The sequence below is a fragment of the Cebus imitator genome, unplaced genomic scaffold (genome assembly GCF_001604975.1).
Source record: "Cebus imitator isolate Cc_AM_T3 unplaced genomic scaffold, Cebus_imitator-1.0 Scaffold179, whole genome shotgun sequence".
Lineage (NCBI taxonomy): Eukaryota > Metazoa > Chordata > Mammalia > Primates > Cebidae > Cebus > Cebus imitator.
The window spans coordinates 1,336,859-1,346,643 of NW_016107494.1; the positions used below are offsets into that span (position 1 = coordinate 1,336,859).

The 9,785-nt window shown below is 37.1% G+C and overlaps 1 protein-coding gene across 6 annotated transcripts in view; it reads left to right on the forward strand.

Annotated features, from left to right (window-relative positions):
• Positions 1–7,598: 7,598 nt before the first annotated feature.
• Positions 7,599–9,785, forward strand: part of CLEC2B (C-type lectin domain family 2 member B) — a 30,011-nt gene continuing 27,824 nt past the window's right edge. For 2 of the 6 annotated variants that reach the window (XM_037744571.1, XM_017545385.2), the window contains exon 1: positions 7,600–8,191. The gene's annotated coding sequence lies outside the window, so the exon portion shown is untranslated. Of the gene's footprint in view, positions 8,192–9,785 lie in introns of all 6 variants that reach the window. The other 4 variants (XM_017545386.2, XM_017545387.2, XM_017545389.2 and 1 more) reach the window with 4 other exon arrangements.

The following is a 9,785-nucleotide window of genomic DNA, read 5'->3' on the forward strand; positions in this document are numbered from 1 at the left end:
GGGAATAAATATTTACACACTCTGTGGCCTTTCTGCGTGATCACTGTATGTACCTCTCAGCTTCTCATTAATTTTTGTATTTTCTTCTTTTTGAGTTTCTGATAAGGTATCTCACCTATTAATTTCTGACAAGACAATTTAGATTACTTCTCTGAGTGCTTATCCTTCCTGTCAGGTGAACAACCAGACATATTACCCAAACTTCAGTTCATTGGGAAGATTTACCTTCACTTCTGTCTTTCACAGTCTTCTTCTGAATGGGATTATAGTATGGCATCTATTTCCAGTTGCCATCTTTTACATATCCGTTTCTAAACCTCAGTATAAGATCATACAGAACGCTTTTCCCCATCCCCCAACGCAGACCATAGGTAGGTTTGAGGTGGAGATAGCAAAGGAATGTGAACATGTGCCATCGGAGTCTGAGTCATCTGCTTATGCAATTTACTGAGCTTCTTTGGAACTGCTCAGGCCTGGACTCCAAAATGCCATAATTATATTTATGATAAAATGCTTCTGTGCAGTTGTAAACTTAGGGTTCATTGGGTCAAAGTGGTCAAGTTAGATCAATTTCATGCTAGTGGACATAATATCTTATAAAAATATGTAGAACGTTTACTGCTTACATTTCACCAGGGATAGTTAGCATGATTGCATCAATGTAATGAATCTATTATATGCAACCAGTTCTGATGTATATCATGTTGGGAGCTATATCAAGATGATTTAGTTCTCTCTGGCCATCTTATAACTGAGATCAGGAATGCTGACATACACCTAGGCAAGGCAGCAAAGAAATATTTGTTATTTTTGTTTGTAAATACAAGCCAGGAACCATCACAGGTTCTCAGCATTTTCCCAGTATATAGTCATTCAAGAAAATGACTGAAGTTTCCTCTGGTTTAGGTGTTGGGGAATAAATGTCATAATTATACCTGTGACCATGTTACAATGTCCTTCACCAAGAGAGCCAACCTATCTCCTTTCCAGTTGAGTGGTTCCTGGTCTGGGAAAAGCTTTGCCTACTAACTGCATTGAAGTCTGGGGATTGGGTAAGACACAATGAGTCTCCTCTCTGAGAATATGTGTTAAGTTTCCAGCCAACATGCGTGGATTTTTCCTTTGCATATCAGCAGCTCCTTAGTGAAATATCCTTTCTTTTTGCTTTTTCTTTTTGTTTTTTTTATTTCCCAAAACTTCAAAGTAAGCTAATCACTGTCACAGATTTCTGTGGATGAAAACTCTGACTTATTCCCTCTGGCGTATTGTGTCAAATTCAACCCCTTGACCTCTAGAATCAAATTATTACCAGTGATATCAGAAAGCCTGATTTCCACTATAGCATCTTCCACTACATCTGTAATCAACAGAGAACAGCTGCCACAACAGACGATCACCAGTTTCTCTCACCACAGCATTCTCCACCCCTTAACCTTCCAAAAAATCAACTCACAAAACTGGCCTTGAGGAGAGGAAATCAAAGCTTAGAGGAGGCTGTAGAAAGGAGATCAATGACTGCCTAGCCTCCTCACTGTATAAAAGGTGGTGACCTTGAAACTGCTCCCCCACGCCCATGCTGAACTCCAGACCCCTCAGTTCTACCCCAGGGCCATCAAGTAGCTTCAGAAACTTCTCTTTTCTTTACCTTCTATGCCTGGGCTAATTCTCTCCTTATGAGTCTAATTCTCTCAGTATGTGTCTAACAGATTTGGTGGGATTGAATGCTGAAGTATTTTAGAGTATCAAAACTTGAAGATGTCTAAAATTTACATCTTAATGTTTTTCCCAAAATATAGATTTATCCAGTGTTTCCTACATAATTAGTAATGAAATTCTGTCAGTTTAACCCCCTGCACATTTCCCTAGTAAATTCATTACTTCCCATTTTAAAAGCCACCATCTTGGCTCAACCACCATGTGGGCTGACACTATTCCTTCATGGCATTTAGTCTCCTTTTGCCCTCTCCCCTTGTCCCATGAAAAACAAAAGAGTATTTTTAAGGGTTGAGATCCTTAATAAATGTGATGCCCAAAAAATCCAAAATAGACATAGAAAATGTGCATCTTTTACAAAATTCATATTCTCGTGTATTAATTGGTTAATAAAAGGAAATCTATTCTCTACAGAAATGTTACAACTTTACACTTCTGAAATTCAGAATTTCCAAGACCTATATGAGATTATTATTTTAGTTTTATATAGGAGTTTTTTTAAAAAATTGAGACAGGGTCTTGTTCTGTTGCCCAGGCTGGATGCAGTGGTGTGATCATAACTCACTGTAACCTTAAGCTCCTGGGCTCAAGTGATTGTAGACGCATTTTCAATCTGATAGGCTGTTGTATTGTTTCACTTTATTTTTTATTTTATTTCTGAGACAGAGTCTTACTCTGTCACCCAGGCTAAGGGCAGTGGTGTGATCTCAGCTCACTGCAATCCCTGCTGCTGGGTTCAAGCGATTCTCTGATTGCCGCCTCCGGAGTAGCTGGGATTACAGGCACCTGCCACCATGCCCAGCTAATTTTTGTATTTTTAGTAGACATGGGGTTTCACCATCTTGGTCAGGCTGAACTTGAACTCCTGACCTCGTAATCCACCTGCCTCAGCCTCCCCAAGGATTACAGGTGTGAGCCATCACGCTCAGCCTGTTTCAGTTTAGATTTCTTGAATTTTCATTGCTTTTAGACAACTTTGGATACATTAACTATGTATGCCTTTTATGAGTTAACTATTTGTGTCTTTGTTCATTTTCTGTTACTAACGTATTTATGACTATTCTGCCATATATTTTCACTCATATATTAATTCATTCAATAAGACTTTTTGAATATGTTATGCTGCAGGCACTGTTCTAACTACTGAGAAGACATCAACAAGTAAAACAGAAAAACACCTCTGATTTCATAGCTTCATGGAGCTTTCATTCCAGTGGCAGAGACACATTACTCACTGCCCAGGATTTATATATGTTTTAAATGTGGGTTACTTTTATTGCCTTATGAATCTCAGTTAGTGGGGCTATAGTGTAACCATAGTCCATTTAGAGCTTTCATCTACATCCAAAACAGACCTTTCTAAGAACCAACTCAACTTTATTCCTTGTTTATCAGCAGGTTATAGGAAATATCTTAAACAGCCATATAGACATGAGCCAAGGGAGAGGTGCCAGTGAGACAGCTGGGTAGTATTATTTCTGAAGCTTGCCTGTCGTCTCTGGTTGACATAGGGGTCTTCAGCTTGTCTTTTCATTGAGAATCTGCCTGTGCTGATTCTGGATATACCAATTCATCTTATAATGAATTGCTGCTGGGAGTGCTTGAACTTATTTGGTGAGTCTTACAGGTTTCTTTTCCTTTCTTTCTTTCTTTCTTTTTTTTTTTTTTGAGATGGAGTCTCGCTCTGTCGCCAGGTTGGAGTGCCATGGTGGGATCTTGGCTCACTGCAACCTCTGCCTCCCAGTTCAAGTGATTCTCCTGCCTCAGCCTCCCTAGGAGCTGGGATTACATTCACCTGCTACCAAGCCCATCTATTTTTGTATTTTTAGTAAAGATGAGGTTTCACCATGTTGGTCAAGCTAGTCTTGAACATCTGATGTCAAGTGATCTGCCTCCCTCAGCCTCCCAAAGTGCTGGGATTACAGGCGTGAGCCACCGTGCCTGGCTGGGTTTCATTTTGTTAATGGCAGTTCAGACCATATGTATGCCTGATGACTCAATTCCTACAAGGTCCAGTAGCATGCCAGGAGCTATTTCACAAAAGCTCTATAAATGCTTAGGTATAATTGATCTGGTCTTGCTCTAGGGCTCAAGAGATCAGTAGAAATTGTTTCACCTGTTAGGACTTGGCCATAAATTCCACAGAGTTTTTTCTCACCATTGATACCTCTGGTGTCATAGTGTGTGATAAGTTGCATGGCTCCAGTCGTAGAGATTCTCCCACTGCAGCAGATTTGTGGAGGAATCCACACTTACTCTCTGAGCCATGATAGGAGCCTTGCAGCCCTGTATATCCCCTAATATATACGTCAGAATTTTATTCCCAGGTATGAACAATGCTTCCTCAGTATCCAGTGAGTCCTACCAGACATTGTGTCCTCTACTTTTTTAAAGAGATGCCCTAGCATGCAAGAAGCCCATGTAAGCCTAAAAATTCACCTGCCTATGGCCCCCAGTGTTCTTTCAGCTGTCGTCCATCCACCCACTCCCCTCAGACCTCAGCATTGGCTGGAACCTAACCCGGGTCATGACATTTAGCATAGTCATGGACCTAACACCAAGCTAATAAAACAATTACTTAGAACTCATCATCAATTTGTGATGATTTTTAGTGCATTTTGCTGTTATCCACGCATGAAATTATTAACATTTGTTACATCTGTATAGTGAAAATAATAAATAATGCTGTACTACTGCACATTAATTTCCAACTCTGTGTTCAATGATGTGACCTGGGTCCCTTGAAATCAGCAATGGTGGGAATAATCACATCACAGAAATCAGCTGGTGTCACAAACCAGGGCTTGTTGCGTTTGTGTTTTTCTCTGTGCCACCAGTTGTTAAAGGAAAACACAGAAGTAGAAGCACCTTTTTGCTCTCTGTATTATTTCTGTGAACATTGAGCTTTATCTGACATTGCTTTAGCTCTGTGGGTGAGCAATCCCAGCTGCTATTGCAATTCAACCCTTAGTACCATAATGGGGTCTGTAAGGCTGGTTGCCTTGCGGGGAGTTTGGACACGCCCATCTCCCTCCCCACTTGAAAATTACGTTATCAGAATATGCCCATCATCTAGCTCCGCCTTGGAAATCCCCTCTGCACTCGGCACCTAGCCCACCTTGGTATCCCCTTTGCACTCGGCACCTAGCATGCCTTGGAAATCCCCTCTGCACTTGGCACCTAGCACGCCTTGGAAATCCCCTCTGCACTCGGCACCTAGCACGCCTTGGAAATCCTCTCTGCACTCAGCACTTAGCCCGCTCACCAGAAATCCCACCTACCTACCAATAGCAGCTCACCCCATCCACATCCTGTTTCTCCAAATCCAATTGAACGCCTTCACTGCCTATAAAACCCCACTCCTAAGAGGAGTCAGGCGTGACTTACCTGGCTCCTCTCCCTGGGACCACAGAACCTCGCCTGGGAGCTGAATAAATTGGCATCTAATTTTCCTGTGCTAGCCTCAGTTTCCTCGTTTTTAACTTGGCAATAAACCTACACAGAATAAACTTTACAGGGCCCACCTTGTTTCATAGTGGAGCTCTAACACTTGGCCTTTTCTACTTTAAACATTGTCATTCCCAATACTTCTCTGAATTCACTTCTGTGGGAACATCTCCTACTGTAATCTTTGGCATGCAGAGGAGAGTCATGCTGAGCTTCTCAGTGATGTTTATGAAGGACTTAAGTCCTTTTGCCAGTGCCTTCCTTATGGTGCCGATTATACCATCCCATAGAACAGAGTCCACTGGGGGATTTCCTGTCCCTATATAGTTTATCCACTATAGCATGCCCACTTCTCTAAGCATTTTTATCTTTTCTTCAGGTACCTGCCATGGGAAATCTGGAAAGTTACTCTACATAACATGAGCCATTGCTTTGTCCAATCTTCTTGGAGTTATTTCAGCAGTGTATCAGCACTGTTCACAGCATTTATCCAAGTTATGAAATTCTATATTGCAACTGAATCCCCAATGTTGATAAAATCTCCCTTATCTAGCTTTATGTTTCTCTTATGATCTAGCCACTCTCAGAATCCAGTTCCATTGTATACACTCCAAGTTGTTGTTATTATATATTAATTAGGTCCAAATTCATTCTTAGTATAGCCTTTTATCTTCCTTATAAGCTTAACACATAACCTTATTATTGGCCTATGACCAATAACTAAGAAAGGAAAGGAAGGGAGAATTGCAAGAAGGGCGTGAAGGACTCAATATTTTCTCTAAGGAAGGAGAAAGGCATGACCTCAACAAGGGAGAATATGTAACTCTGTCAGAATTAGAGAGTACAACATTTAGAAGAGTCTACATTTTTTTAATTTTTGAGAAAAAAATTTTGAGAAGGCACTTACAAATGACAGAAAGTATTTTTAATACATTTATCTAAAAACGAAATTTTTCTATATTATTTTATAACCCATTTTACTTTTTTATATGCATATTTTATGTGTATCTATATTTATATATATATTTGCATATATATACAAATCACCATAAGAAAACAAATCCGTAAAATAGGCAAAATATTTAAATAGGTCATTGAAAAAAGATGTATGAGTTGCCAATATGCACATGAGTAAATGCTCAATATAACATCAGAGATGTACAAGTTAAAATCACATTTAGATTCTACTATACATGTATGGTTAAATTTAAATGGTTAAATTTAAAAAGATTGGGCATATCTAATGTTGCTATTGTGGAGCAAATAGAACCATTCAATGTTAATGTTGGGAATGGCACAACTTTTTGGAAAAATGTATGCTTATAAAATAAAACATATATTTTCTATCTAATTTAGCAGTTTCACCTCTGCATATTTCTTCAAAGGATTAAAAAATGTGTCAATAGAAAGACTTTTGCATAAAGGTTTATTTTGACCTTACTTATGATATTCATGAAGTGGAAAAAGCTCAATGTAGTAGTGGGTACATTTTATTATAAAATGGATAAAAGTTATTATATGTCTATACAATGAAATACTACTCAGTAATAAAAACTAATTAACTGCTGATCTGTGCAGCAACATGGTTAAAACTCAAAAACATTGTGCTCAGCGAAAAACATCAGACTTACCAGAATTGCCAATTGTGTCATTCTATTTACAGAAATGTCTAAAACCAGCAAAGCTTCCTAGTTGGCTGCTGCCTAGTTTCTGGGGTTAGAATGAACTGCAAAGCAACAGCAGAGAACATTTTGCCGTGTAGAAAATGTTTTCTATCTTGACTGTTTGCCTTTTTGGAACAAAACTAAATTTCACTTAACTAGAACTGTGTAATCTCTATATTTTTCTGTACATGCATTTCTAATAGTTCTTTGGATACAATCTTTTGTTAACAACAAAGGCAGAATATATTTATTTCCTCAAAAATTTTCTTTTTTCTGTCCAAAAATGAAAAGAGCAATTTTGTTATCTGTCCTTTCCTTCTGCAGTTTACTTTGCATCATCTTTCTGAGAGCTGACGAAAGTGACCAGAGGTATGTGTGAGGGCACCCAGAAGTAATTAAACCTCTTCACATTTTCTTTCTTTTAATTCCTTCGTACTGCAGTTTCTTCTCTATTCTCATTTCCTTTTCCCCTTAAAGTTTCTCTCTCAGAACAAATGCAGTGTTCATTCTAAAGCTGCTGTGGGACGCTGGCTGCTTCTCCTCATTTCCTCCCTATTTGTTAAGGGGGAATGCAAAATCACTGGAAAACTGATTCGAGCAGATCTGAAAAAAAATAAAGTTGTGGCCTCGTAACTTAGCAAAAGCGTAGTAGCCTCATCTTGTATGTTAATGATAGCATTCTGGGCACTTTGTTACTTCTGTTTTCTTTTTCTCCCTGTGTATGCTTGTGTGTATGTGTTCCCACACCTATATGTGTGACTGTGCAAATATTTGTCTTTGAGAGAGAGAATAGTTTTTGTTTTTCTTTCAGTAGCCAAAGTTTAAAGCATTGCTTTTTCTTTGATTCTATCGCTTTTAAGGTGATCTTTCTTAACACAAGATAATAAAGCAGTAGTGTCCTAAAGAATGCTGTTTAAATATTAATCAGCATCAGCCTCTCCTACAGCTTTGGATGGATACCAGTTATGAGCCGCTAGTGGATGAATCAGAAAACAACCACTTGAGTAATTTTGTGTTCTGTTGTTCAGATGAGAATCCCCGATGAGAAAGAAAATATGTGTTTGTTCTTCAACTTTGAATTTTTATTTCACCAACTTCCTTCCTCTTTGGCAAGCCTTTTTGATCAAGAAGACAACTGTGATTAACAATAGTATGAGTAATAGTCACATGATTACTTCTAGATTGGGAAATGCTGCTTAAACTTTCAGTTACTCTTTAAAAGTGGTGTAACTCTAGTTTGCAGCTGTGCTGTATAAACAAGAGTAACATTTTTATATTAAATAAAGTTGTAGCTTTTAAGAGAGGTTCTGGAAGATATGACACAAAGCTGCTAGCAGCAAATCAAGAAACTGATTAAAAGAAGAAAGGTAAGAACATTTCTGGTTGTTCAGAATGACTGTTATTTATTGAAATTGTGATGCGTAATGTTAAAGCCTTTGAAGAAAAGAATTAAATTTTGTGTTTTATTTTGGGAAACTAGAAAATTCCTTCTTATAACAACATTGAGATTTGTATGTGACTGTTTTGTCTTAATAAATTCACTTACTTTACATTGTCTGAATCATAATGGAGAAGGGTTAACCGTGACTTAAAACTGCTCAAGATTTAGTTTCACTTTCACACAATATTTTCTAAAATACTTGCAAATATGTTAAATATGATCCTGATACTCATAATTTTCAGAATGTATGCATAATACGAAAAATTTAGCCAATATTTCTAATATTTTTAAAGATTGCTTTATTGGCTGGTATATAGACCAGGCTTCAGGAGTACTTAATAGAAAAAATATATCCCTTTCCTACTCTTACTAAGTAATTGCTAGTACTCCGATATCCACGGAGATGTCTTTACCAACCCTCGGAAAGATACAGAAAAAAAAATGTTCTACAAAATACACTTACGAAACAACCTGGTAGCACTGGATTTATTAAATAGCAAGTTCAGATTATGTAAGATCCTAACTAAATCTTTGGGATTTCCACAGGGTTTATTTATATCGAAATATATGAAGGAGGAACGGCTGAAACTAAATGCATTCAATACGACAATCTATGATGTAGGGACTATGATGAGCTTTAAGCATTCCCCATTAAGCTGAATGTCAACCTGCCAGTGTAGGCTACAGTCAAAAAAATTTTTGCTGTGGTATGTTAGGATGCATACTTTATCCTTCCTCTCTTATTTTAGCCAGTTTTATAATTCTGCCTAAAGTTAAATAAAAGAGGTTTGGGGGTATAAGATCAATATTTGATGGTAGCACAAAATATCATCCTAATCAAAAGCTTTAAGAATGCCTTCCAGCCACTAGTAATACCAGTGTAATTTTCTACTTTTAATCAATTGTATACATTTATACATTGTATATAAATACATTATGTAATATAATATATCTTATTATATATGAATAAATTTTAAAAGTTACTGAGTATAATATATTCAGTATAATATTGTATATATTATATATGCATATATAATCTGAAATTATGAACATCATTTTAATAGTATTAATTTAGGGCAGCATAATACATTTAGTTTTTATATACATTTTAACAAATATTTTATTTGCTCTGCTTATCATAAAAAATCATTTATGAATTTTTCTATAGCTATTAGCTAAGAAAAATAATATTTTGATTTTAAATGCATTGGTCACTCTGTATCTTTCTTGTATTTCCTTAGAGATCAGAATCAAACGGAAAATGGCTGAGTCATTGAAACTTCTCTATGGGAAAAACAATTGCAGTCCTTAGCTGTTTAGATTACCAAATTAAATATAGAACTATTTTAGCTACACTGTTAATTAAATCAATTGTTCTTGAATTCTCTGGGGAAGTGTCCTTTTATACATAGCTTCATCAAAGATTAAGAAGGCTCAGCAACTTTGAAATTCATGTTTCAATATCAGCTTCAGAGTGGGAGATCACAATTTTTTAGTTGTTTTGAAAGGCAGCTATGCGC